The sequence below is a fragment of the Phocoena sinus genome, chromosome 13, assembly GCF_008692025.1.
Source record: "Phocoena sinus isolate mPhoSin1 chromosome 13, mPhoSin1.pri, whole genome shotgun sequence".
Lineage (NCBI taxonomy): Eukaryota > Metazoa > Chordata > Mammalia > Artiodactyla > Phocoenidae > Phocoena > Phocoena sinus.
The window spans coordinates 59039151-59066976 of NC_045775.1; the positions used below are offsets into that span (position 1 = coordinate 59039151).

The 27826-nt window shown below is 40.0% G+C and overlaps 2 pseudogenes; one reads left to right on the forward strand and one right to left on the reverse strand.

Moving 5' to 3' along the window:
• The first annotated feature begins 3286 nt into the window (after window positions 1-3286).
• Window positions 3287-3386, forward strand: LOC116764850 (annotated as a pseudogene).
• A 10914-nt stretch (window positions 3387-14300) lies between these two features.
• Window positions 14301-21868, reverse strand: LOC116764025 (annotated as a pseudogene).
• Window positions 21869-27826: the final 5958 nt, after the last annotated feature.

Genomic DNA, 27826 nt, shown 5'->3' on the forward strand with positions numbered 1-27826 from the left:
TTTAACTTAAGTGTAACAAATAAAACCAGGGAAGTACTAGAAGTAGTACTTTCTGTACGGTATAAAGAATTTTTAAACCTTATATATTGTTTGATTTGCCAAACAATTTTCAGTGATTGAGCTCTGAATGCTGAGTAGTGCTCCAATGCATTATGTTGAATAAACAAAGATACCAACAGGAATAAGATCATTGATCAAGTGCTGACTGTGAACTGGAGCGGGAGATCCAAAATTATTCATCACTAAATCCAATTTTCTATCTTCAGATAAATATGTGTTTCCCTGAAGTGTCACTTAGGTATAGAACAATCGATGTAACAGTTTGTCCATTTAATACATTGTAAACAAGGTCAATGTTACTTACAATTATCAAACATTTTGTATTAGGCCATAGAGTTGGCATATGCAAAACAGATGAAGTTATTCGGTTTACGATTGTATTGTGTTGGCTTGAACCATGGCATCTCCATCCTGAAGTTATCATACCTAAACAGAAGGCTTATAATTCCACTGAGCATAGTCTTTAGTTCCTCTCTTTTTTGCTCAACGTTCAAATGATCATTTAGTTATATAAATCCTTCCTTCTCTATTTAACTTGGAACAGTTTTAATTCTTGGAGTTAAAACTGTGCAACATCTCCTTTCTTTAGTTTTAAATATAATTTCACAATGTACTTATAAAGCAACAGCAGCAGCTGACAAAATGCCTGAGTCACTTGAGAGTTCAGAGCAAATCTCTGTTAAATGATGTTCAATTAATTGTGCATATTCAGTACTTTTTAGCCAGCATATTTAGTTGAGGGTTTCTTATAAACATTAAAATGGATGCAACTCAGAAAAGACATATTTCTTTGGAGTGAAGTGGCTTGCATTCTTGCAAAGCATTTTAAAAGTACAAGAAAGAGGGACTTCCCTGGTGTCACAGTGGTTAAGAATCCACCTGCCAATGCAGGGGACACAGGTTCGATCCCTGGTCCAGGAAGATCCCACATGCCGCGGAGCAACTAAGCCCGTGCACCACAACTACTGAGCCTGTGCTCTGGAGCCCGCAAACCACAGCTACTGAGCCTGTGTGCCACAACTACTGAAGCCCACACACCTAGAGCCTATGCTCTGCAACAAGAGAAGCCACCGCAATGAGAAGCCCGTGCACCGCAACAAAGAGTAGCCCCCACTCGTCACAACTAGAGAAAGCCCATGCACAGCAACGAAGACCCAATGCAGCCAAAAATTAATTAATTAATTAATTAAAATTTTTTTAAAGTACACGAAAAATTGGCACTAAGAGTACAGGAAACATTTCATTTTCTTCTGAAAGAGAAGTCATAAGACAGGAGACCTATCAGCCACCCATCACTGACACTTTCAAGCACTTTGGAGTTGCTGCCAAGATAGTGGAGTAGGAAGACCCTGAGTTCACCTTCTCCCATTGGGCACACCAAAATTACAACTATTTACTGAGCAACTATCAATGAGAATAACCTGAACACTAGCAGAAAAGATTTTCTGCAACTAAAGATATAAAGAAGGAACCACAGTGACTTTGGTAGTGGGAGCAAAGATGCAGTATGGTCAAGACCCACACCCCTGGGTAAATGACCCACAAACGGGAGGATAATTACAATTGCAGAATTTCTCCCAAAAGGAATGAGGATTCCAAGCCCCAGGGTCCTGCACCAGGAAGACAAGCTCCCTGAATGTCTGGCTTTGAAGGCCAGTGGGACTTGCTTAAGGGAGAGCCAGAGACTCTGCTTTTACGGGGCACATGGAAAATCACACATGCTCTGAGACCCAGAGCAGAGTCAGTAATTTGAAAGGAGCCTGGGTCAGACTCACTTACTGATCTTGGAGAGGCTCCCGGAGAGTCAAGAGCCAAAAGGAACACCCTCTGAGGACATAGATGCTGGCAGCAGTCATTTTTGAGAGCTCATTTTACCACATGACCCTGGTGCTGCCAAGCGCCATTTTGGAGTCTTCCTCTAGCCCATTGGTACCAAGGGCTTACCCACTCACCAGCTGGTCAGCACCAGTCCCAGGACCCCCCAGGCTAAGAGGCCAGTAGTATAGGAACTAAGCCCTGCCCAGAAGCAGGCCAGGCACAAGCCCCAGATACCCTTGTCCATGCAACCGGCCACACCAAGATTTAGCCCCACAAACCAGCAGGTTGGCAGCCCCTGCATGAGTCAACAAACCATGGTCTGGCAACAAACCATGCCAGGGATCAGCTCCATCTACCAGCTGACTGCAGTAGTGGGTCCCATCATAACAGAAGGGGCCAGCAGCTTACATAGGGTCACCCCTAAAGCATATAGCTCTAGTGACCAGAGAGGAGTATGCTGCCCGGCCCCATAGGACATCTGTTAAATAAGGTCACTTCTCCAAGATCAGGAAGCATAACCAACATACCTAATACATAGAAATAGAGAATTAGGCAAAATGAGGGAAGAGATGAATATATTCCAAATTAAGGAACAAGATAGAACCCCAAAAGAAGAACATAGTGAACTGTAGATAAACAATCTACCTGATAAAGAGTTCAAGGTAACAATCATAAAGATGTTTAATGAACTTGGGAGAAAAATGGATGAACACAGTGAGAAGGTTAACAAAGAGTTAGAAAATATAAAGAAGAACCAAACAGAGCTGAAGAATACAATAACTGAAATAAAAATACACTAGAAGGAATCAACAGTAGACTAGCTGATACAGAGGAATACATTAGCAAACTGGAAGACAGACTAGTGGAAATCACCAAAGCTGAACAGAAAAAAGAATTTAAAAACATGAGTATAGTATAAAAGACCTCTGCGATAACATTAAGCATAGTAATAGTCACATTACAGGGGTACCAGAAGGAAAAGAGAGAGAAAAAAGGGCAGATAACTTATTTCAATAAATGATAGCTGAAAATGTCCTTAATCTAGGAAAGGAAACATCATATCCAGCAAGCACAGAATATCCCCAAAAAGATGAATCCAAAGAGATCCACACCAAGACATATTGTAATTAAAATGGCTAAAATTAATGATAAAGAGAAAATCATAAAAGCAGCAAGGGAAAAGCAACAAGGTATGTATCAGCTGACTTTTCAGCAGAAACCCTGCAGTCCAGAAGGGAGTGGCATGATATATTTAAAGAGATGAAAGGGAAAAACCTACAACCAAGAATCCTCTACATGACAAGGCTGTCATTCAGATCTGAAGGAGAGATAAATAGTTTTACAGACAAGCAAAAGCTAACCGAGTTCAGCACCACTAAACCAACTTTACAAATATGTTAAAGGATGATTGCTTTGGTAGCACATATACTAAAATTTGAATGATACAGAGATTAGCATGGCCCCTGTGAAAGGATGACATGCAAATTCATCAAGCGTTCCATATTTATATGAGATCAAAAACACAATATATGGGGGAAAGGAGTAAAAAAATGTAGATCTTTTAGAATGTGTTTGATCTTAAATGACTACCATTTAAAACAAGTAGATATAGTTATAGGTCAACATATATGAACACCATCATAGCCACAAATTAAAAACCTACAACAGATTCACAAAAACTAGAGAGAAAGGAACAGAAGCATACCACTAAAAGTCATCAACGATGTTGTAAATCAACTATACTCCAATAAAAAATTTAAAAAATAAATAAAAATAAAATAAAAAGGAAAGTCATCAAAACACAAGGGAAGAAACTAAAAGAAGTACAAAACAATCAGAAAACAAGTAACAAAATGGCAATATGTATGTACCTATCAATAAACACCTTATATGTCAATAGACTAAATTATCCAATCAAAAGATTTAGTGTGGCTGATTGGATTAAAAACAAGATCCGTATATATTCTGCTTACAAGAGATTCATTTCAGAGCTAAAGACACACAGACTGAAAGCAAGAACGTGGGGAAAAAAAGATATTTCATGCAGATGGAAATGACAAGAAAGTGGAGGTAGCAGTATTCATATCAGACAAAATAAACTTTAAAACAAAGTCTATAACAAAAGAGAAAGAAGGTCATTACATAATGATAAAGGGATCAGTACAAGAAGAGAGTATTATGCTAGTTAACATATATGTACCTAATACAAGAGCACATAAATATATAAAGCAAATATTAACGGACATAAAGGGAGAAATTGCCAACACTACAATAATAGTAGGGAACTTTAACATCCACTTATATCAATGGACAGATCATCCAGACAGAAAGTCAATAAGGAAACAATGGTCTCAAATAACACATTAGAGCAGTTGGACTTAACAGATATATACAGGACATTCCATCCAAAAACAGTACAATACACATTCATCTCAAGTGCACATGGAATGGTCTCCAGGGTAGGTCACATGCTAGGCCGCAAAACAAGTCTCAACAAATTAAAGAGGACAGAAATTATATCAAGCATTTTTTCCAACCAGAACAGTATGAAACTAGAAATCAATTACAGAAAGGAAAATGGGAAAAAAACAAACACATGGAGACAAGACAACGTGCTACTAAAAAACCAAGAGATTGATGAAGAAACCAAAAGGAAATCATAAAATACCTCTAAACAAATGAAAATGGAAACACAACACTCCAAAATCTATGGGATGTACCAAAAGCAGTTTTAAAGGGGAAGTTTATAGAGATACAATTTACCTCAAGAAACAAGAGAAATCTCAAACAACCTACTACCATCTAAACGAATTAAAAAATCAAAGAACAGACAAAGTCCAAAGTCATCAGAAGGAAGGAACAATAAAGATCAGACATAAAATGGAGATTAAAAATAGTAAAAATCAATGAAACCAAGAGCTGTTTTTTGAAAAGATTAATAAAATTGATAAACCTTTAGCTAGGCTCACCAAGAAGAAAAGAGAAGCACCCAAATATACAAAATAAGAAATGAAAGAGGAGAAATAACTACAAAAAAAATCATAAGAGAATACTACAAACAGTTATAAGCCCACAAATTGGTCAACCTAGAAGAAATGGACAAATTTCTAGAAACATACAACTTCACAAGACTGAATCAAGAAGAAGCAAACAGGGACTTCTCTGGTGGCCCAGTGGTAAAGAATCTGCCTTACAATGCAGGGGACACCAGTTCGATCCCTAGTCAGGGAAATAAGATCCCACATGCCATGGGACAACTAAGCCCATGCACCACAATTACTGAGCTCAGACACCTCAACTAGAGCTCGTGTGCCACAAACCACAGAGCACACGAGCTCTGGAACCCGAGCACCACAACTACAGAGCCCACATGCCCTGGAGCCTGCATGCCACAATTAGAGAAGAGAAAACCTGCACACCACAACTAGACAGAAGCCCGTGTACCACAACAAAGACCCCATGTGCTGCAACGAAAGATCCCGCATGCCTTAACTAAGATCCCGCATGCCACAACTAAGACCTGATGCAGCGAAAAATAAATAATAAATAAATCTTTTAAAAGAAGAAGAAGAAACAAACAATTTGAACAGATCAATCACTAGTAAAATTGAATTTGTGAAAAAAATAAAAATTTAAAAAAAACCTCCCAACAAACAAATGTCCAGAACCGGATGGCTTCACAGGGAAATTTTACCAAATGTAAAGAAGAAGGAACATTTCCAAATTCATTCTACAAGGCCACCATTACTCACATACCAAAACCAGAAAAAGACACCACAAAAAAAGAAAATTACAGGCCAATGAAGAACATAGATGCAAAAATTTTCAACAAAGTATTAGCAAATCAAATTCAACAATACATTAAAATGATCATACACCATGATCAAGTGGGCTTTATCCCAGGGATGCAAGGATGGTGCAATATCTACAAATCAACCAACATGATACACCTCTTTAACAAAGCGGAGAATAAAAATTATATGATCCCCTTTGAGCCCTGAACCAAGATGGTGGAGTAGAAGGATGGGCTCTCACTCCCTCTTGTGAGAAAACCAGAATCACAACTAGCTGCTGGACAATCATCGACAGGAAGACACTGGAACTCACCAAAAAAGATACCCCACATTCAAAGACAAAAGAGAAGCCACAATGAGATGGTAGGAGGGGTGCAATCACAGTAAAATCAAGTCCCATAACTGCTGGGTGGGTGACTCACAGAATGGAGAACACTTATACCAGAGAAGTCCACCCACTGGAGTGAAGGTTCCGAGCCCCACATCAGGCTTCCCAACCTGGGGGTCCGGCAATGGGAGGAGGAATTCCTAGAGAATCAGACTTTGAAGGTTAGTGGGATTTGACTGCAGCACTTCAACAGAACTGGGGGAAACAGAGACTCCATTCTTGGAGGGCACACACAAAGTAGTGTGTGCATCAAGACCCAGGGGAAGGAGCAGTGACCCCAGGGGAGACTGAACCAGACCTACCTGCTAGTGTTGGAAGGTCGCCTGCAGAGGCAGGGGGTGGCTGTGGCTCACCATGGGGACAAGGACACTGACAGCAGAAGTTCTGGGAAGTATCCCTTGGCGTGAGCCCTCCCACAGTCTGCCATTAGCCCCACCAAAGAGCCCAGGTAGGCTCCAGTGTTGGGTCGCCTCAGGCCACAAAACCAACAGGGAGGGAACCCAGCCCCACCCATCAGCAGTCAAGCAGATTAAAGTTTTACTGAGCTCTGCCCACCAGAGCAACAGTCAGCTCTACCCACCACCAGTCCGTCCCATCAGGAAACTTGCACAAGCCTCTGAGATAGCCTCATCCACCAGAGGGCAGAAGCAAGAAGAACTACAACCCTGCAGCCTGTGGAACAAAAACCGCATTCACAGAAAGATACACAAGATGAAAAGGCAGAGGGCTATGTACCAGATGAAGGAACAAGATAAAACCCAGAAAAACAACTAAATGAAGTGGAGATAGGCAACCTTCCAAAAAAAGAATTCAGAATAATGATAGTGAAGATGATCCAGGACTCAGAAAAACAATGGAGGCAATGATCGAGAAGATGCAAGAAATGTCTAACAAAGACCTTGAAGAATTAAAGAACAAACAAACAGAGATGAACAATACAATAACTGAAATGAAAACTACACTAGAAGGAATCAATAGCAGAATAACTGAGGCAGGAGAAGAGATAAGTCACCTGGAAGATACAATGGTGGAATTCATGCTGTGGAACAGAATAAAGAAAAAAGAATGAAAAGAAACGAAGGCAGCATAAGAGACCTCTGGGACAACATTAAACACAACAACATTCGCATTATAGGGGTCCCAGAAGGAGAAGAGAGAGAGAAAGGACCAGAGAAAATATTTGAAGAGATTATAGTTGAAAACTTCCCTAACATGGGAAAGGAAATAGCTACCCAAGCCCAGGAAACACAGAGAGTCCCACACAGGATAAACCCAATGAGAAACAGTCCCATACAGGATAAACCCAAGGAGAAACACGTCAAGACACATAGTAATCAAACTGGCAAAAATTAAAGACAAAGAAAAATTATTGAAAGTAGCAAGGGAAAAATGACGAATAACATACAAGGGAATTCCCATAAGGTTAACAGCTGATTTCTCAGCAGAAACTCTACAAGCCAGAAGGGAGTGGCATGATATACTTAAAGTGAGGAAAGGGAAGAACCTACAACCAAGACTACTCTACCAGCAAGGATCTCATTCAGATTCCATGGATAAATCAAAAGCTTTACAGACAAGCAAAAGCTAAGAGAATTCAGCACCACCAAACCAGCTCTACAACAAATGCAAAGGAACTTCTCTAAGTGGGAAACACAGAGAAGAAAACGACCTACAAAAACAATCCCAAAACAATTTAAAAAATGGTCATAGGAACATACATATCGACAATTACCTTAAACGTGAATGGATTCAATGCTCCAACTAAAAGACACAGGCTTGCTGAATGGATACAAAAACAAGACCCATATATATGCTGTCTACAAAAGACCCACTTCAGACCTAGGGACACATACAGACTGAAAGTGAGGGGATGGAAAAAGATATTCCATGCAAATGGAAATGAAACGAAAGCTGGAGTAGCAATACTCATATCAGATAAAATAGACTTTAAAATAAAGAATGTTACAAGAGACAAGGAAGGACACTATAATGATCAAGGGATCAATCCAAGAAGAAGATATAACAATTATAAATACATATGCACCCAACATAGGAGCACCTCAATACATAAGGCAACTGCTAACAGCTATAAAAGGGGAAATCAACAGTAACACAGTAATACTTGGGGACTTTAACACCTCACTTACACCAATGGACAGATCATTCAAAATGAAAATAAATAAGGAAACAGTAGCTTTAAATGACACAATAGACCAGATAGATTTAATTGATATTTATAGGACATTCCACCCCAAAACAGCAGATTACACTTTCTTCTCAAGTGCGCACAGAACATTCTACAAGATAGATCACATCTTGGGTCACAAATCAAGCTCAGTAAATTTAAGAAAATTGAAATCGTATCAAGCATCTTTTCTGACCACAATGCTATGAGATTAGAAATGAATTACAGGGAAAACAACGTAAAAAACACAAACAGATGGAGGCTAAACAATACGTTACTAAATAACCAAGAGCTCACTGAAGAAATCAAAGAGGAAATCAAAAAATACCTAGAGACAAATGACAATGAAAACACGACGATCCAAAACCTATGGGATGCAGTAAAAGCAGTTCTAAGACAGAAGTTTATAGCTATACAAGCCTGCCTCAAGAAATAAGAAAACTCTCAAATAAACAATATAACTTTACACCTTAAGAAACTAGAGAAAGAAGAATAAACAAAACCCAAAGTTAGCAGAAGGAAAGAAATCATAAAGATCAGAGGAGAAACGAATGAAATAGAAACAAACAAAACAGTAGCAAAGATCAATAAAACTAAAAGCTGGTTCTTTGAGAAGATAAACAAAACTGATAAACCATTAGCCAGACTCATCAAGAAAAAGAGGGAGAGGACTAAAATCAATAAAATTATAAATGAAAAAGGAGAAGTTACAACAGATATCGCAGAAATACAAAGCATCCTAAGAGACTACTACAAGCAACTCTATGCCAATAAAATGGATTGGACAACCTGGAAGAAATGGACAAATTCTTAGAAAGGCATAACCTTCCAAGACTGAACCAGGAAGAAACAGAAAATATGAACAGATCAATCACACGTAATGAAATTGAAACTGTGATTAAAAATCTTCCAACAAACAAAAGTCCAGGAGAGATGGCTTCACAGGTGAATTCTGTCAATTGTTTAGAGAAGAGCTAACACCCATTCTTCTCAAACTCTTCCAAAAATTTGCAGAGGAAGGAATACTCCCAAACACATTCTGTGAGGCAACCATCACCCTGCTACCAAAACCAGACAAAGGTACTACAAAAAAAGAAAATTACAGATGCAAAAATCCTCAACAAAATGCTAGCAAACAGGATCCAACAACACATTAAAAGGATCATACACCATGATCAAGTGGGATTTATGCCAGGGATGCAAGGATTCTTCAATATAGGCAGATCAATCCATGTGATACACCATATTAACAAATTGAAGAATAAAAACCATATGATCATCTCAATAGATGCAGAAAAAGATTTTGACAAAATTCAACACCCATTTATGATAAAAGCTCTGCAGAAAGTGGGCATAGAGGGAACCTACCTCAACATAATAAAGGCCATATACAACAAACCCACAGCAAACGTCATTCTCAATGGTGGAAAACTGGAAGCATTTTCTCTAAGATCAGGAACAAGACAAGGATGTGCACTCTCACCACTATTATTCAACATAGTTTTGGAAGTCCTAGCCACGGCAATCAGAGAAGAAAAAGAAATAAAAGGAATACAAACTGGAAAGGAAGAAGTAAAACTGTCACTGTTTGCAGATGACATGATACTATACATAGAGAATACGAAAGATGCCACCAGAAAACTACTAGAGCTAATCAATGAATTTGGTAATGTTGCAGGATACAAAATTAATGCACAGAAATCTCTTGCATTCCTATACACTAATGATGAAATATCTGAGACAGAAATTAAGGAAACACTCCCATTTACCATTGCAACAAAAAGAATAAAATATCTAGGAATAAACCTACCTAGGGAGACAAAAAACCTGTATGCAGAAAACTATAAGAGACTGATGAAAGAAATTAAAGATAATACCAACAGATGGAGAGATATACCATGTTCCTGGATTGGATCAATATTGTGAAAATGACTATAGTACCCAAAGCAATCTACAGATTCAATGCAATCCCTATCAAATTACCAATGGCATTTTTTATGGAACTACAACAAAAAATCTTAAAATTTGTACAGAAACACAAAAGACTCCGAATAGCCAAAGTAGTCTTGAGGGAAAGAAACAGAGCTGGAGGAATCTGACTCCCTGACTTCAGACTATACTACAAACCTACAGTAATCAAGACAATATGATACTGGCACTAAAACAGAAACATAGATCAATGGAACAAGATAGAAAGCCCAGAGATAAACCCACTTACCTATGGTCAACTAATCTATAACAAAGGAGGCAAGGATATACAATGGAGAAAAGACAGTCTCTTCAGTAAGTGGTGCTGGGAAAACTGGACAGCTACATGTAAAAGAATGAAATTAGAACACTCCCTAACACCATACACAAAAATAAACTCAAAATGGATTAGAGACCTAAATGTAAGACCGGACACGGTAAAACTCTTAGAGGAAAACATAGGAAGAACACTCTTTCACATAAATCACAGCAAGATGTTTTTTGATCCACCTCCTAGAGTAATGGAAATAAAAACAAAAATAAACAAATGGGACTGAATGAAATTTCAAAGCTTTTGCACAGCAAAGGAAACCATAAACAAGACAAAAAGACAACCCTCAGAATGGGAGAAAATATGTGCAAACGAATCAATGGACAAAGGATTAATCTCCAAAATATATAAACAGCTCATGCAGCTCAATATTAAAAAAACAAACAACCAAATCCAAAAATGGGCAGAGACCTAAATAGACATTTCTCCAAAGAAGACATACAGATGGCCAAGAAGCACATGAAAAGCTGCTCAACATCACTAAAGATTAGAGAAATGCAAATCAAAACTACAATGAGGTATCACCTCACACCAGTCAGAATGAGCATCATCAGAAAATCTACAAACAACAAATGCTGGAGAGGGTGTGGAGAAAAGGGAACACTCTTGCACTGTTGGTGGGAATGTACATTGATACAGCCACTATGGAGAACAGTATGGAGGTTCCTTTTTAAAACTAAAAATAGCACTACCATATGACCCAGCAATCCCACTACTGGGCATATACCCTGAGAAAACCATAATTCAAAAAGACTCATGTACTGCAATATTCACTGTAGCTCTCTTTACAATAGCCAGGACATGGAAGCAACTTAAGTGTCCATTGACAGATGAATGGATAAAGAAGGTGTGGCACATATATACAATGGAATATTACTCAGTCATTAAAAGGAATGAAATTAGGTCATTTGTTGAGACGTGGATGGATCTAGAGACTGTCATACAGAGTGAAGTAAGTCAGAAAGAGAAAAACAGATATCGTATATTAACGCATATATGTGGAACCTAGAAAAATGGTACAGATGAACCCGTCTGCAGGGCAGAAATTGAGACACAGACGTAGAGAACAAACGTATGGACACCAAGAGGGGAAAGCGGCAGGGGGGTGGGGGTGTGTGTGATGAATTGGGAGATGGGGATTGACATGTATACACTGATGTGTATAAAATTGATGACTAATTAGAACCTGCTGTATAAAAAATAAATAAAATAAAATTCAAAAAAAAGAAAAAAGAAATTGTCTACAGCTAAGAACATAGGCTTGTTAAGGATGCTTGCATCTATTGAATATATTAATGAGTTATTGGCCTGTAGTTTTCATTTTTCGTAATCTTTTTATCTGTTTATGCCTTCGGTAAAATTCTGTTTTCATGAAATAAACAAAATCATATGATTCCCTTCAATAGATGCAGAAAAAGGTTTTGACAAAATTCAACATTCATTTATGAGAAAAACTCTCAACAATGTGAGTATAGAGGGGACATACCTCTATATAATAAATGCCATATATGACAAACCCACAGCCAACATCATATTTAATGTTGAAAAGCTGAAAGCATTTTCCTCTAAGACCAGGAACAAGACAAGGATGCCCACTCTCACCAGTTTTATTTGACCCAGTACTGGAAGTTCTAGCCACAGCGATCAGGAAAGGGAAACAAAATCAAAAATAAACAGATAAAAAGCTTTTGCACAGTGAAGGAAACTATCAACAAAATGAAAAGGCAGCCAACTGAATGGGAGAAGATATTTGCAAATGATATATCTGCTAAGGGATTAATAACAAAAATATGTAAAGAGCTCACAACTCAACATCAAAATAACAAACAACTAGATTAAAATAAGGCATGGAACCTGAATAGACATTTTTCCAAAACATACAGATGGCCACGGAATATATGAAAATATACTCGGCATCACTAGTCATCAGGGAAATGCAAATCAAAACCACAATGAGATATCACCTCACATCTGTCAAAATGATATTATCAAAAAGACAGGGGACTTCCCTGGTGGCGCAGTGGTTAAGAATCCGCCTGCCAATGCAGGGGACACGGGTTTGAGCCCTGATCCAGGAAGATCCCACATGCCACAACTACTGGAGCCTGCATGCCTAGAGCCCGTGCTCCACAACAAGAGAAGCCACTGCAATGAGAAGCTGGCGCACCACAACGAAGAGTAGCCCCCGCTCACTGCAACGAGAGAAAGCCTGTGTGCAGCAATGAAGATGCAAGGCAGCCAAAAAAAAAAAAAAAAAAAGACAACGGGGAATTCCCTGGTGGTCCAGTGGTTAGGACCTGGCGCTTTCACTGCTGGGGGCCCAGGTTTGATCCGTGGTTGGGGAATGAAGATCCCACAAGCTGTGTGGCACAGCCAGAAAAAACAACAAATAACAACTGTTGGAGAGGGTGTGGAGTAAAGGGAACCCTCTTGCACTGTTGGTGGGAATGTAAATCGGTGCAGCCACTATGGAAAACAGTATGGAGTTTCCTCAAAAAATTAAAAATAGAAGTACCATACAATCCAGCAATTCCACTAATTAGAAAAGATATATGCATCCCTATGTTCCTTGCAGCAATATTTACAATAGCCAATATGGAAGCAACCTAAGTGTCCATTGATAGATGAGTGGATAAACGTGATATGTATATGCAAAGGAATATAACTCAGCAATAAAAAAGAATGGAATATTACCATTTGTGACAACATGAATGGACCTAGAGGTGTCATGCTTAGTAAAAACAGTCAGATGGAGAAAGACAAATACCACAATTTCACATATATGTGGAATCTGAAAAACAAAACAAGTGAACTAACATAACAAAACAGAAACAGACTCATAGATACAGAAAACAAACAGGTGGTTGCCGGAGGTGGGAGGTGTGGGGGGATGTGAGGGAGATTAAGAGGTTCAAACTTCCAGTTACAAAAAAAATTAACTCTTGAGGATGAAATATACAGCATGAGGAATATAGTCAATAGTATTTTAATAACTTTGTATGGTGACAGATCATCACTCAACCTGTGATCATTCTGTAATGTTAAGGAATATCAAATCACTAGTCTGTGTACCTGGAACTAACAGTATTGTAGGTCAATTATACTTTAATTTAAAATAATAATAATTATTATTAGTTGTGGAAAATAAATAGATAAATAAAATACAAGCACTTTGACATTCTCCTCCCTCTGAGCCCCACCCCAAACTTTACAGGATACAGAGCACGTTTCTTTTTGCTTAGTTTTACTCTTAAAATCATTTACAGGACTCCTGTTGTAAAAGACCTGCTTGAAATTGATGATAATATGCATTTACACCCAAGCTCTTTTGGAGATAAATATTCCATATGAATGCAAAGAGTAATTCGTAGATAAAGGTGATGCAGAAACATTCGCATTTATCTGAAATTGAAGGACCACTCTTCTCCCCAGCTGGAGTGGATTTCAAGTGAATGGGAAGCAGCCTCTATCTCTGCAGAGGTGGCCTGGGGATTCAAAAGGCAGGTTCGAAGGGTGAGAAAGAAGACAATGGGAGATCCTCAGACAGGAGCATGAGAGGAGCAATTCCAGACAAGAGGGGCAAAAAGGAAGAGGTGTCAAACCAGGCTACAAATCTCCTGGTAATCCAACACCTGGAATTAAGTACGGTGCGAATAAACTAGGGCCTGGTGGGGTTGGCCCAGCTATGTGGTCCTGCTGGCTAATGACATCAAGCATGATAATATGGTCATTAGGGTGTAGCAAATGACCAAGGGACTATTTAAGTTCTGGTGGCAATAACTGTACTGTTGGGCGTGCCTTCACTGAGAACAGTACTCACGACTGATGGGGTTGAGCTTAGGGCAAGTCCAGACAGACCCTGTTTAGTTCCTCTCATTCCAAATGGTGGCAAAGATGATGGACCTCAAGCCTTGGGTGAGTAAACCCAGCCTTAAGAGGAGTAATGTGGCTCCCAGCCATCTCTCCAGGAAGAGAAATTTTCTTTCCTGCTTCAAATAGGCATGTAAATATTTGGTACAAATTCTCCTTTCTAACCCCACATCTGGCTGCCTTCTCCACTCTGTGCAGAATTGGATGTAATGAGCACCTCCTGGTGCTAATATGGACACACTGTCTGTGTCTGTGCAACATGTGTTCAGTTTCCGTGGTTTTGCATTGTGTGTTTCCATGAGGCTGAACAGACTTTCAGGCTCATTCACATGTGTTTCTGCTCTGACGATGTAATAATCCCTGCTATGAGGAATAGACCTGCAGAGAGCTTGAGAAGAATTCCACATCTTACCTTTGTCAGACATTTCCATTTGCCCCATCAAAGCTAGCAAAACAAATGCTAACTCCCAACAAACCCTGGCCACTACACATATTACTGGCTGAGACTACTGGTTCTCTTACCACTTTGATGTTTAGATCAACATTTTTATAGGTTTTTCAATATTTGCTTTTAGGAGATTCTGAATATATTATTATCTTTATTTAATCTTGAACCATTAGTAAAAACAAAGAGATCCCATTCAGCACTATGTCCTGGACATAGTTCTGTTGCTTCTAACTAATAGTAACTGGTAACTGATTTTTAAAAAAATTTTTTTAATTTCCTTAGCAAGTTAGGAATAGAAAAGAAGAAAAACTTCCTTAATCTGTTAACAGGTATCCACCAAAAAAACTACACAGACATTATACTTAATGTTGAAGTATTAGAGGTATTTCCTTTAAAATAAAAACAAGAAGGGATTCTAACCATCACCATTATTCTCCTAGCCAGTGCAATAACACGAAAAAAATTTTAAAGTAATTATAAAAATCAGGAAGAAAATAATTGTCATTATTTGCAGACAATGTATTGGACTGCCTAAAAATTCCATAAGAATCAACTTTAAGATTACTAGAACTAATAAAGGAGGCCAGTGAGCTAGCCAAGGACATGACCAACACAGTCAATGATCATGACCAGTTAGAAAGCTGTCCACTCACAATAGAAAAAATATAAATTACATATTTATATTTTTAAAGTATGTATAAATTATACATGAATATGTATATATATAATAACTAGAAATAAAGCTAACCAAAAAAATGTGCAGAACCTATAGGAAGACAACTATAAAACTTCATGAACTACATGTCTAAATGGGAAAACTTAATACTAAAAAGATGTCAGATCTCCACTACATAGAAAAAGAGATTCCAGATGGATATTTTTTCTTAAGAGAATGCAAGATAAGTGTTCTTGCTTCTAATTAATGGTAACTGTCCATTGGTAGTATTGTCCATGAATGGACGGTTCTTCTTATCTTGCCAATCAGACAGGTCTCAACCCTCAGAGAAAAGCAAGAAAAGAGAGAAGAGAAGAATGGAAGGCAGGACAGAGTTATCTTCTCTATAGTCAAGGCAAGACTAAGCAGAGAAAAGCAGAAGTGTCCTCTCACCCCCTACACTCTGATACTAAAGTAGACCATACGATAGTGCAGCCCCTCCAGTAATAACTTATGCATATGGTGCCTGTCTCATAGTAGTCAATCAGTGTTAGCTGAGTGAATAGACGTACAAGTGAAGAATCTCAACATGTCCAATGTTTAAGCAAATCAACAATAGAAACAGAAGCTGTATCGGAGACAATGCTTCTTTTTAATTTATTTTATTTATTTATTTGTTTGTTTTTGGCTGCGTTGGTTCTTCGTTGCTGCGCGTGGGCTTTTCTATAGTTGAGGCAAGCGGGGGCTACTCTTCATTGTGGTGCACGGGCTTCTCATTGTAGTGGCTTCTTTTGTTGTGGAGCACAGGCTCCAGGCACACGGGCTTCAGTAGTTGTGGTGCCCGGGCTCAGCAGTTGCAGTTCGCGGGCTCTAGAGCACAGTGTCAGTAGTTATGGCACTCGGGCTTAGTTGCTCCGTGGCTTGTGGGATCTTCCCAGACCAGGGCTCGAACCCATGTCCCCTGCATTGACAGGCAGATTCTTAACCACTGTGCCACCAGGGGAGTCCCTGGCAGGTGGATTCTTAACCACTGCGCCACCAGGGAAGTCCCTCTAAGACAATGTTTACTTTCAAGAATCAGCAGTGATAGGGACTTCCCTGCTGGCGCAGTGCTTAAGAATCCGCCTGCCAATGCAGGGGACAGGGGTTCAAGCCCTGGTCCAGGAGGATCCCACATGCCGCGGAGCAACTAAGCCCGTGTGCCACAACTACTGAGCCTGCGCTCTAGAGCCTGCAAGCCACAACTACCAAGCCCGCTTGCCTAGAGCCCATGCTCCACAACAAGAGAAGCCACCGCAATGAGTAGCCTACTCACCGCAACAAAGAGTAGTAGCCCCCGCTCGCCTCAACTAGAGAAAAGCCCACGGGCAGCAACGAAGAACCAACGTAGCCAAAAATAAATAAATTTATAGAAAAAAAAAAGAATCAGCAGTGATAAAGAAGTTCTTATTTCCCCATTGCCTTTGAGCAAATATTCAAAGTGCGGACTCTCACTGGGTGGTATTGACTAAATTCCCATGAAAATTCATTAACTTCATCAACAGACTGAATTACTTTTCAATGCATACACAATCTTCCACATTCTATGTCAGCTGAGGTCAAGTCCTTTTTGCAGTTGGCCTGGGAGGAAAAATAAAAGTAGATGCCAGGAATTTAGGGTATGTACCAAAAGGGAAAAAAGGCGCCAGCACTGGCAGTCACCAGAAGAATCAGCTCCAGTTTGCCTTGTTTGTTTATCAAATGTCCCGTCACAGGACCAGATTCCCTGCCATTCTATGAATGCATATAGCAAGACTCAACACTTGTGTCATGGTTCACTGAGGAAACAGCAAGAATTCCAGAATCAAGAGTCAAGCTGTTGTGATACCCATTAATGCATTCGTAAACAAAGAAGCTGTTTATCTGTAGATTTGTGTTCTGATATTTCACAACTGCCTGAGCAGGCTTTGTTCAGTCCATGATAAGTAGATCTCACCCTGGCTTGCTGAGCTTGCCATCTGTTAAATTCAGTCTCAACTACTGCGATGTTGTTGCCTCTAGTAGATTACAAAAACTAACATTCACTTTCTTTTTCTTTCTTTTTCTTTTAATGAGCAGATAGTGCAGAGAGTTCCCATATATCCCCTCTTCCCTGAACAGTTTTCCCTGCGTTAGTGTAGTACATTTGTGACAAATTGATAAATCAATAGTAAGGTCCACAGTTTATATTAGAGTTCATTCTTTGTATCATACAGTTCTATAGACTTCGACAAATGCACATGTATCCATCATGTATCATATAGTATCATGCAGAATAGTTCCACCTCCCTAAAAATCCCCTGAGCTTCACTTCTTCATCCCTCCTCCTCTCTCCCCTTGAACACTGGAAACCTCTGATATTTTTACTGTCTCCATAGTCTTGCCTTTTCCAAAATACCATGTAGCTGGAATCATACAGCGCGTAGCCTCTTCGGATTGGCTTCTTTCACCTAGTAATATGCATTTAAGATTCCATGTCTTGCATTGCTTGATAGCTCATTTCTTTCTTTTTTTTAAATAAATTTATTTATTTTGTTATTTTATTTTGTTTTATTTCTTGGCTGCGTTGGGTCTTTGTTGCTGCGCGCGGGCTTTTCTCTGGTTGCCACGAGAAGGGGCTAATCTTCGTTGTGGTGCGCTGGCTTCTCATTGCGGTGGCTTCTCTTGTTGCAGAGCACGGGCTCTAGGCACACAGGCTTCAGTAGTTGTGGCATGTGGGATCTTCCTGGACCAGGGCTCGAACCCGTGTCCCCTGCATTGGCAGGCAGATTCTTAACCACTGTGTCACCAGGGAAGCCCAACTCATTTCTTTTTATTGCTGAATAATATTCCATTGTTGGGAGGCACTACAGCATGTTTATCCATTCAAGTGACACTGATGTTCACTTCTGACTGATTTGAACTGCTCATAGAGAGGAATCAGTGGGATGGTTTTATGTTTTCCCTAAGATACTCTAAGGTTCTTTATGTGTGTTTATAAGATACGGGCTGGGGAGAGGGGGAATGAAAGTCACCCTTTATTCCAAGACAAAACCTCTTAAACAGTTTAGTTTACTTCCTTCCAGTCATTTTTTTATATATTCACATTTTAAAATATTGAAGTCACATTATAAATACAATTTTTATCTTGTGTTTCTCACTTACCATTATGAAATTTTGTTGTGGATAGTATGGTTCTCTGACAAGATCCCCTCTCCCAGGCTGACAAATGACATATGACCCCCAGCTGCTGGGAATAGCAGCTGCTGACAGCTCACAGCTATGTCCCTCAGTAGGACTTGTTCTTGGCCTTGGCCAAGGTTATGCTCCCTCCCTGGGTGAGCCCATGGCCAATGACTGGCTGATGCATAAATACAGAGACCCTCTTGTCTCAAATTGGGAAAACTCAGAAGAACCATGTCAGCTCCAGAGATCCCCGTAGAGTCAGGTGAGGCCTCAGTTACAACTACACTGCAAATCAGCTTCTCCCTCTATCCAATCCTTCCTTCTTTACTTTTAATCTGAGAACACTCCCCATATAGCTCATCAACTCTATTTCAAGGGATCTAAGACAGTTGTCACCAGAAATGGTCTTAGGAAGCAGACTCTAACATTGGATTCTGTAGCTGGATATCTCACAGCAATCCCTTAGGCAATGAGTACCCTTTCACTGGTGGTAGTTGGAGCATGGAGAGCCCTTGGTGTGCTGTGGTGATGCGATTATTAAAACTTTCACAAATGGTAAAACTGGGATGGGATACTGATAGAGGAGGATCTTGATAGGGACAGAGTAAAGGGACAAAGTAGGTGATTAAGTAGTTAATCCCACTAAGGGATCATAAGTAAAATAAAAAAAATATATATATATATGGGAGACCCCTGTAAGTTAACGATCACCCAAGAAAGCAGGTTTGCTTAACCACAAAACCAAACAGGCTTGCCTAGCAACAAAACCATGCAAGAGAAGCATGAGACATGCCCCCAAACCATAAAACAATGGTGGAATGAGACCCACATCCTGCCCAGTGAGCTCAGTAGGTTAACGATTCCTAGGACATGCTACTCTGCTCACACTAAAAACAAAAATATAAGGTGACATTACACTGAAACCTGAGGTGATTTACCATATTTTAGTATATGTTACTGCCTTTTCGCTCCTTTCCATTGCCCCATGACAGTCCCGGTTTGTCCATGTGGGGACAAGAAAACTCCCCTGCCCAATGTGGAGGAGGGGCTGATGATGGAAGCTTCTCGTCTACTCAAGAATGATGAAGGAGGAGCTTCCCTGGTGGCACAATGGTTGAGAGTCCACCTGCCGATGCAGGGGACGCGGGTTCGTGCCCCGGTCCGGGAAGATCCCACATGCCGCGAAGCGGCTGGGCCCGTGAGCCACGGCCGCTGAGCCTGCGCGTCCGGAGCCTGTGCTCCGCAGCGGGAGAGGCCACAACAGTGAGAGGCCCGCGTACCGCAAAAAAAAAAAAAAAAAAAGAATGATGAAGGAGGTGGGCTTCTCGCCCTCCCTATTCTTCCTTTGATTACAAAACTGTAGCCCACTAAGCTCTCAGGGCAGCACCGTCTTGCCTGCCCACTTGTAAGCCTCACAAGCATCCTATTCTAATGAAACACTTATCTATCTCTTTGCCTCTCACTGAATTCTTTCTGCACTGAGACATAGAGAACCAGAGCTTCTCAGAGCACCCAGAAATGCACTTCTGTGGGTTCATTCTGGTCATGTAAGGCCTTTGCTGAGAAATTCACTGATAGCCTTGTAGGGGGTTCCCTTGTAAGTTCTTCTTTTCTCTTGCTGTTTCTAAGATTCTCTCTTTGCTTTGATTTTGACAGCTTTATTATAATGGGTCTTAGAGAATATATCTTTACATCGACTTTGTTTGGGGACCTATTCACTTCATGAACTTGGATGTCCAAATCTCTCCCCAGATTTGGAAAGTTCTCAGCCATTTTGTCTTTAAATAAGCTTTCCACCCCCTTCTCCCTCTCTTCTTCTGAGACTCCCATAATTTGCAGATCATTTCTTTTGATGGTGGCCCAAAAATCATGCAGGCTTTCTTCAGCCTTTTTTAATTTAAAAAAAATTTTCCCCTCTGGATAATTCCATAGTTATTATCTTTTAATTCACAGATTTTTTCTCTTTAATTCATTCTGCTGTTGATGCTCTCTATTGCATTTTTTATTTCATTCATTGTATTTTTGTTCTTTCTAATGATTTCTGTGTCTTTGTTAAACTTCTCATTTTGTTTGTGCATTGTTTTCCTGATTTTGTTAAACTGTCTTTCTGTGTTTTCTTGTAGCTCACTGAGCTTATTTAAAACAGCTCTTTTGACATCTTTATTGGGTAGATCTCCAGGTCCTGGGTTCAGTCACTGAAAGAATGATTGTGATCTTTTGGTGACATCAAATTTCCTTGATATTCATGTTCCTTGAAGGCTTGCATTGCTCTCTTTGCATTTGAAGTTGCTGTCACCCCCTCTGGTCTTCACTAACTGACTTCAGGAAAGAATTACCTTCCTTCAGCCCCGCTAGGGATGCTGAGGTTTCCTCAGACTGGCTATGGATATTCCTGCTCTACCCTTATTGCTCCCTCTTGTGGTAGGATTCTTAATCTTGTATGCCTACCCTCAATCTTGCAATACACCAGGCTGAGTGCTGACAGCCTCCCTTTTGCTCTCAGGACAGTACTAAATCTCAATTTTGTGTTCTCTCCCCGGCCGTGCAGTATGGTCCAGCTTTCTGTGTGCGCTCACTAGCCATCTGCCAAGGCTCATGCCACCATCACAGGTATGCACAGGGAGCTGACCACAGGATGGGGAAGTGAGTGGGTGAGGCACCCAGAGCACTGGGGGTGCACCAGGCCAGCTGGGGGTATCAGTGGATGAGGCATCCCCAGGGGCTCATTGGTGGGCTTCCTGACGGAGTCCCACAGTTAATAGGATGCAGTTAGCAGGATCCATGTCCCTTCAAGGCCCTCCAAGTCCTAGCTGCATCCCTCCCAGCTGCTCCCCCAACTACCCCCACCTCCAGTCATTCAACTCATGACTGAGTACTCTGGATGGGTCAAAAGAGAAATGAACCTCTTTGGCAGCATCCCACATAGCTGGGGGGGCTGGGTGGTCACTCACTGTCTCACTTCCCACATGGGAGAAATTACAGTCTGAGGAGGGTTCTCACCAAGGTCTGTACGCCCATTATCTGATGCATGGATGAACAAGACTCCCCTGGACCTCTTGACATATGGTGCTGGATCCCACATCTCCCACAAAGGTACTTTTTCCATAGATAGGTGCTAAATTGTTGTTGAGGGGGGTAATACAAGTGAAGGACATCTTGTTTGGACATCTTGTTGACATCACTCGATAAATTTAATTTATCTAAACTTAGCCTACACACACTCCTGTTTTCAACAATACAAAAACTTGACTGTTTTCAATCTAATCATCCCTTCCAGACATATTTTATTTTTGTTCAATATTTTAATTCTACTTGTTTTGTGATTTTTATACATCATGAGACATTAATTATTGTTTAACTCAATCACTGTTTGTTTAGATATTCACATATTTAATGATTTGTTTCATTCTTCTTGCAGTGGACTGTCCATCAAATATTTTTGTGTACCCTAAGTGCATCTTTAGAATTTCCTGTAGTGTAAAATCTGTTTATTACAAAGGCTCTGATTTTTTCATTTGACCAAACATTTTTATTTTTCCCTCTTTCCCTCTTGATAGTTTCACTATGTATGCAATTCTAGGTTGACAGTTACTGTCTCTCAGAATACTGAAGATATTATTCCATTGTCCTCCAGATACCATTATGGAGATATCCACTGTGAGCTGTGCAGTTCCTTTGTGGTAGTCTGTCTTTACATTTTGACTATTTTTAAGACCTCTCCATCGTCTTTGGTATTCTTCAGTTCCACTACTATCTGTCTAAGGAAAATTTTTCTTATATTGCTGTAAATTCATTGAGCTCCTTAAGTCTGAAGTATGCACATATGTTTCATCAATTCTGAAAATTTTTCAGTCATTATCTCTTCAAACTATGCCTCTCTTTCATTCTCTCTGTCCTTCCTCCTAGAAGCCCAATTAGACGTAAGTTACACCTCCTCACCCTGTCCTTCATGTCTTTTAATCTGTCTTTCATATTTTCTACTGCTTTGTCACTCTGTTATGCATTCTGGATCATTTCTTCAGATCTATTTTCCTGTTCATGTTTTTATCACCTATATCTAATTTTCTCTTTAAATTTAAACCATCATTTGAGTTTTTTATTTCAATTATTATATTTGTTTTGCATAAAAATTCTATTTGATTGTTTTTCAAGTATGCCTGTTTATCTTTCATAATAACTTGTGTCATATATATATATTTTTTAACATCTTTATTGAAGTATAATTGCTTTACAATGGTGTGTTAGTTTCTGCTTTATAACAAAGTGAATCAGTTATACATTGTATCTTATATTTTTAATCACCACTTTTCTTTCTCTAAATATATTAAACATGCTTAAGTTACATTTTGTACTTGATAATTCCCATACCTAAAAACTATGTTGGCCTTATTCTGTGGTTTGTTGTTCCTGCTGGCTTTTCCTCAGAGTGCCTTGTCTCCTTAAATGCTTTTTGACGTTGTCTCTGAGCCCACATTCCTCCGAACTTTATTCATGGAAAACTTTGAGGTTTTTGTTTTGATTGCATTTCTCCAAAGAGGATTTAGTTTTGCTTCTTCCAAATTTCTGGAATCATTACCAATCCAGAACTATTTTAAAATAAATTTTGACCTGAAAGTGTTTAGAACCATGCAGGTAGTGTAAATTTGGGTTACAAACTTGAATGAGTGCCAGCTTATGGTTAGGAAGTCTCAAGAGAAAATTTTCTCCCTTAACCCAACTGACAAGCAAGCTTCCTTGCTATGTCTATCTGTAAGGCAACGTACGTTTCTAGTTCATTCATACACTCTGTTGTCTTTTAGTGTCACAACTCCTTCTTTTGGCTTTTGCCTCCTGTTCACCCTACAGCATGTGATCATCAAAATGAAAGCTGGTCCTCATTAAAGAAACGACTGATTCCAGGGTTGGTACACAAAAAAATATGAGACTGGAACATTTTGTTATATCAGAAAGTAATAAATTGCTCCAAAAAAGATGGGAAGATATAAAAAAAATAAATTAAATTAAATAAAACAAAGGAACCAGAATGAAGGGATTCTCACAGCTCACATCTGGGAAAGTTTGACCTCATAATAAATGGTGATAGTGATAGAATAAAATTCATGTAAAGAAATAAGAATCCATGAGTTTATATTGAGATAGATTGCTATATGATAAAGATAGAGAGATAGAGGATAGATAGATAATAGATAGACAGATGATAGATAGATACAGACAAAAAATAAAAAACCTTCCTTACAATAGAATGTCGACAAATAAATGCCGACCAGAAACAATGATATAATTAGCTAATCATTTGGCACCCACAATAGTAACAATGATTTCAGATAAGAATGAAAAGTAGATACCGAAACTAATGGGTAGAAGTATGAGAAGAAGCAGGATGTTTAGGTAGTCTCAAAATATTTCACCAGAGACACTTATTAATTACAAAAGGAAAAAGAGCAACTTTATAATGGAGAAACCTGGCAGACAGCACCTTCAGCCAGGAATCACAAATGAAAAATGGATATCATGTGCTTCTGTATGTGGTGCACTGAGAAGGGCACATCATTTCTGTGACGTTCTTGCCAAATATGTATAAGCTAAGTCCAATCATGAGGAAACATCAGACAAATACAAATTGAGGGAAATTTTACAAAATAACTGACGTACGCTCTTCAGAAATATCAAGACCATGGAAAGATAAACACTGTAGAACTGTTCCTGATTAAAGGAGACTAACAAGACAAAAAAAAAAACAAACACAGCCTGTGATCCTGGGTTGGATGTTGGATCAGAAGATTTTTGTTGTTATTGTTATAAAGGACTTTATTGGGACAACTAGAAAAATTTGAATGAGATCTATAGAACAGACGGTAATATTGTATTCATGTTAATTTTATGACTTTGATAATTGTACTGTTGTTATGTAAGAGAATGTTCCTGTTTGTAAGGGAAATAGAGAGAGAGAGAGAGAGAGAGAGACAGAGAGAGACAGAGAGAAAGAAAGAAGGAGAAGGAGAAGAAGAGGAAGAAGGAGAAAAGGAGGAAGAATAGACAGACTGATATAGATGTTGATGTAGATATAAAGAGGGGGAAGGAAGAATAAAGCAAAGGTGGTAAAATGTTAACCACAGGAACAAATGGGAATCTGGGTGAAGAATATACTACAAGACTCTTTATGCCACTGTGCTATTTGGAACATTTTTGTAGGTCTAAAATTATTTCAAAATAAAAAGTTTTAAAGAAATGAAAGCTGATTCAGACCAAGCTCAGATCCAGGACTGTAATCAGGGCCTGGGTGGGTCCAGATCCCCACTCTTGCCCATCTCTCAGAGAGAGGCTGTGCTGGAGCAGAGGGTGGCTGAGAACAACCAGCGCTGAAAGGACTCAGAATCAACAGAGCTAGGAAATGATGTGGACTGAGTGAGCCATGAGGCCAGGGACAATGACAGTGCAAGCAGACTCATCAGCTCCAACAAGAATCACAAGAATATGCTGACTACAAACAACAGATTCGCATAAGCTCTTGGAGAAACAATACTCTGTACAATAGTTTACAAGCTAACCGGTTTCTTATATTAACTTCAGATTTGGGGAAAGAAAGAGCAAATAAATTCATTGCCATTTAATGTGAACTCACTTGATTTATTAAGACTTGTTGAAACTCTCCCAATACTTTTTTTTTTTTTTTGGCCACGCAGCATGTGAGATCTTAGTTCCCCAACCAGGGATGAACCCTGCCCCCTGCAATGGAAGCGCAGAGTCTTAACCACTGGACCACCAGGGAAATCCCTCTCTCAACATATATTGGTCTAAATTCTCTAGAACAGTGCTGTCTAGTGCAGTAGTCATCGGGTCTGTGAGGCTATTCTAATTTTAATTATTAAAAACATAAATAAAAATTTAAAATTCAGTTCCTTAGAGCTCATCATTGATGAAGATAGCTGTGATTTTTTATTTCATTGTCTTTGACTCATGGTAAATAGGCAAAACATGGGAAATACTTTCAATGAAGCCCCAACATTCCACTTCCTGTTGAATTCAATACCAGGAGAGTTCTTTTTGCCAGAGGAGAGACTCATACAGAAGAAATAGGAGTAATAAAGAACCTTGAGACTGTTGCAAACATTGTCGAGAAGATTCTGATATTCCTATGTCCTCTCACTTTTTGGTTGACCCACATTTCTCCCCATCCTCCACCCCCACTCTGCACTACGGAAAATATTGTACATGTTTCATTCACTATAGAGAATGGTTTGGCAGGAAAGCCTTGACCAAGACAAATTTCCAACAATATAGTATTAACCAAGGAAGTAAGGAAATTGACCTAAACATCCAAATTAGGAGCTAAGGAGTTATAGCTCTGAGTTATTAAGACTGGAGGGGAATTGTGAGATACTAAACTTTCATAGCCTATGATCACTTCATGTCAGAGCTGACAAAGCCTGATTGCTCAATGCAAGCTGAAGTGAACATGTCTCCAATGGATATCTTCAATACATTCAAATGGAATCCAAAAATTAAAAAGAAATGCAGTTTTAATACCACATATGCAACACTTGAAAGCATGCAAAATAATACCAGAGATTGTTTTTAATACAATATATGCAATAAAACATAAATATTTGCATGGTAATAATAAATACCAACTTCAAATAGTGGTTAGCTTTAAAGAGATAGGGAGGGGAAAACATCAGGAAGGGAGACGGAGAGCTTCAACTAGATATATTAATATTTTCTTTAAAAAATCTGGTGCAATTTCTGGGGAAGATGGCGGAAGAGTAAGACGCGGAGATCACCTTCCTCCCCACAGATACACCAGAAATACATCTACACGTGAAACAACTCCTACAGAACACCTACTGAACGCTGGCAGAAAACCTCAGACCTCCCAAAAGGCAAGAAACCCCCACCACCACCACCACCACGTACCTGGATAGGGCAAAAGAAAAAAGAATAAACAGAGACAAAAGGATAGGTATGGGACCTGCACCAGTGGGAGGGAGCTCTGAAGGAGGAAAGCTTTCCACACACTAGGAAGCCCCTTCGCGGGCTGAGACTGCGGGTGGTGGAGGGGGAAAGCTTCGGAGCCGCGGAAGAAAACACAGCAACAGGGGTGCGGAGGGTAAAGCGGAAAGATTCCCTCACAGAGGATCAGTGCTGACCAGTACTCACCAGCGCAGGAGTCTTGTCTGCTCACCCGCCGGGGCGGGCGGGGCCTGGAGTTGAGGCTCGGGCTTCGGTCGGAGCGCAGGGAGAGGACTGGGGTTGGCAGCGTGAACACAGCCTGAAGGGGTTAGTGCGCCACGGGCTAGCCGGCAGGGAGTCCGGGAAAAAGTCTGGAGCTGCTGAAGGGGCAAGAGACTTTTTTTTCCCTCTTTGTTTCCTGGTGCGCGAGGCCAGAGACGGGCGCGAGCCGCAGCTAAAAGCGCGGACCCCAGAGACAGGCAGGAGACGCTAAGGCTGCTGCTGCCGCCACCAAGAAGCCTGTGTGCGAGCACAGGTCACTATCCACACCCCGCTTCTGGGGAGCCTGTGCAGCCCGCTAAGCCAGGGTCCCGGGATCCAAGGACAACTTCCCCGAGAGAACGCACAGCGCGCCTCAGGCAGGTGCAACGTCACGCCGGCCTCTGCCGCCGCAGGCCCGCCACTCACTCTGTGCCCCTCCCTCCCCCGGCCTGAGTGAGCCAGAGCCTCCGAATCAGCGGCTCCTTTAACCCTGTCCTGTCTGAGCGAAGAACAGACGCCCTCAGCGACCTACACGCAGAGGCGGGGCCACATCCAAAGCTGAGCCCCTGGGAGCTGTGAGAACAAAGAAGAGAAAGGGAAATCTCTCCCAGCAGCCTCAGGAGCAGCGGATTAAAGCTCCACAATCAACTTGACGTACCCTCCATCTGTGGAATACATGAATACACAACCAATCATCCCAAATTAAGGAGGTGGACTCTGAGAGGAAGATTTATGATTTTTTCCCCATTTCCTCTTTTTGTGAGTGTGTATGTGTATGCTTCTGTGTGAGATTTTTGTCTGTATAGCTTTGCTTCCACCATTTTTCTATCCGTCCGTTTTTGTTTTTGTTCTTTTAATTTTTTTCTTAATAATTATTTTTTGTTTTAATAATTTATTTATTTTATTTTACCTTTT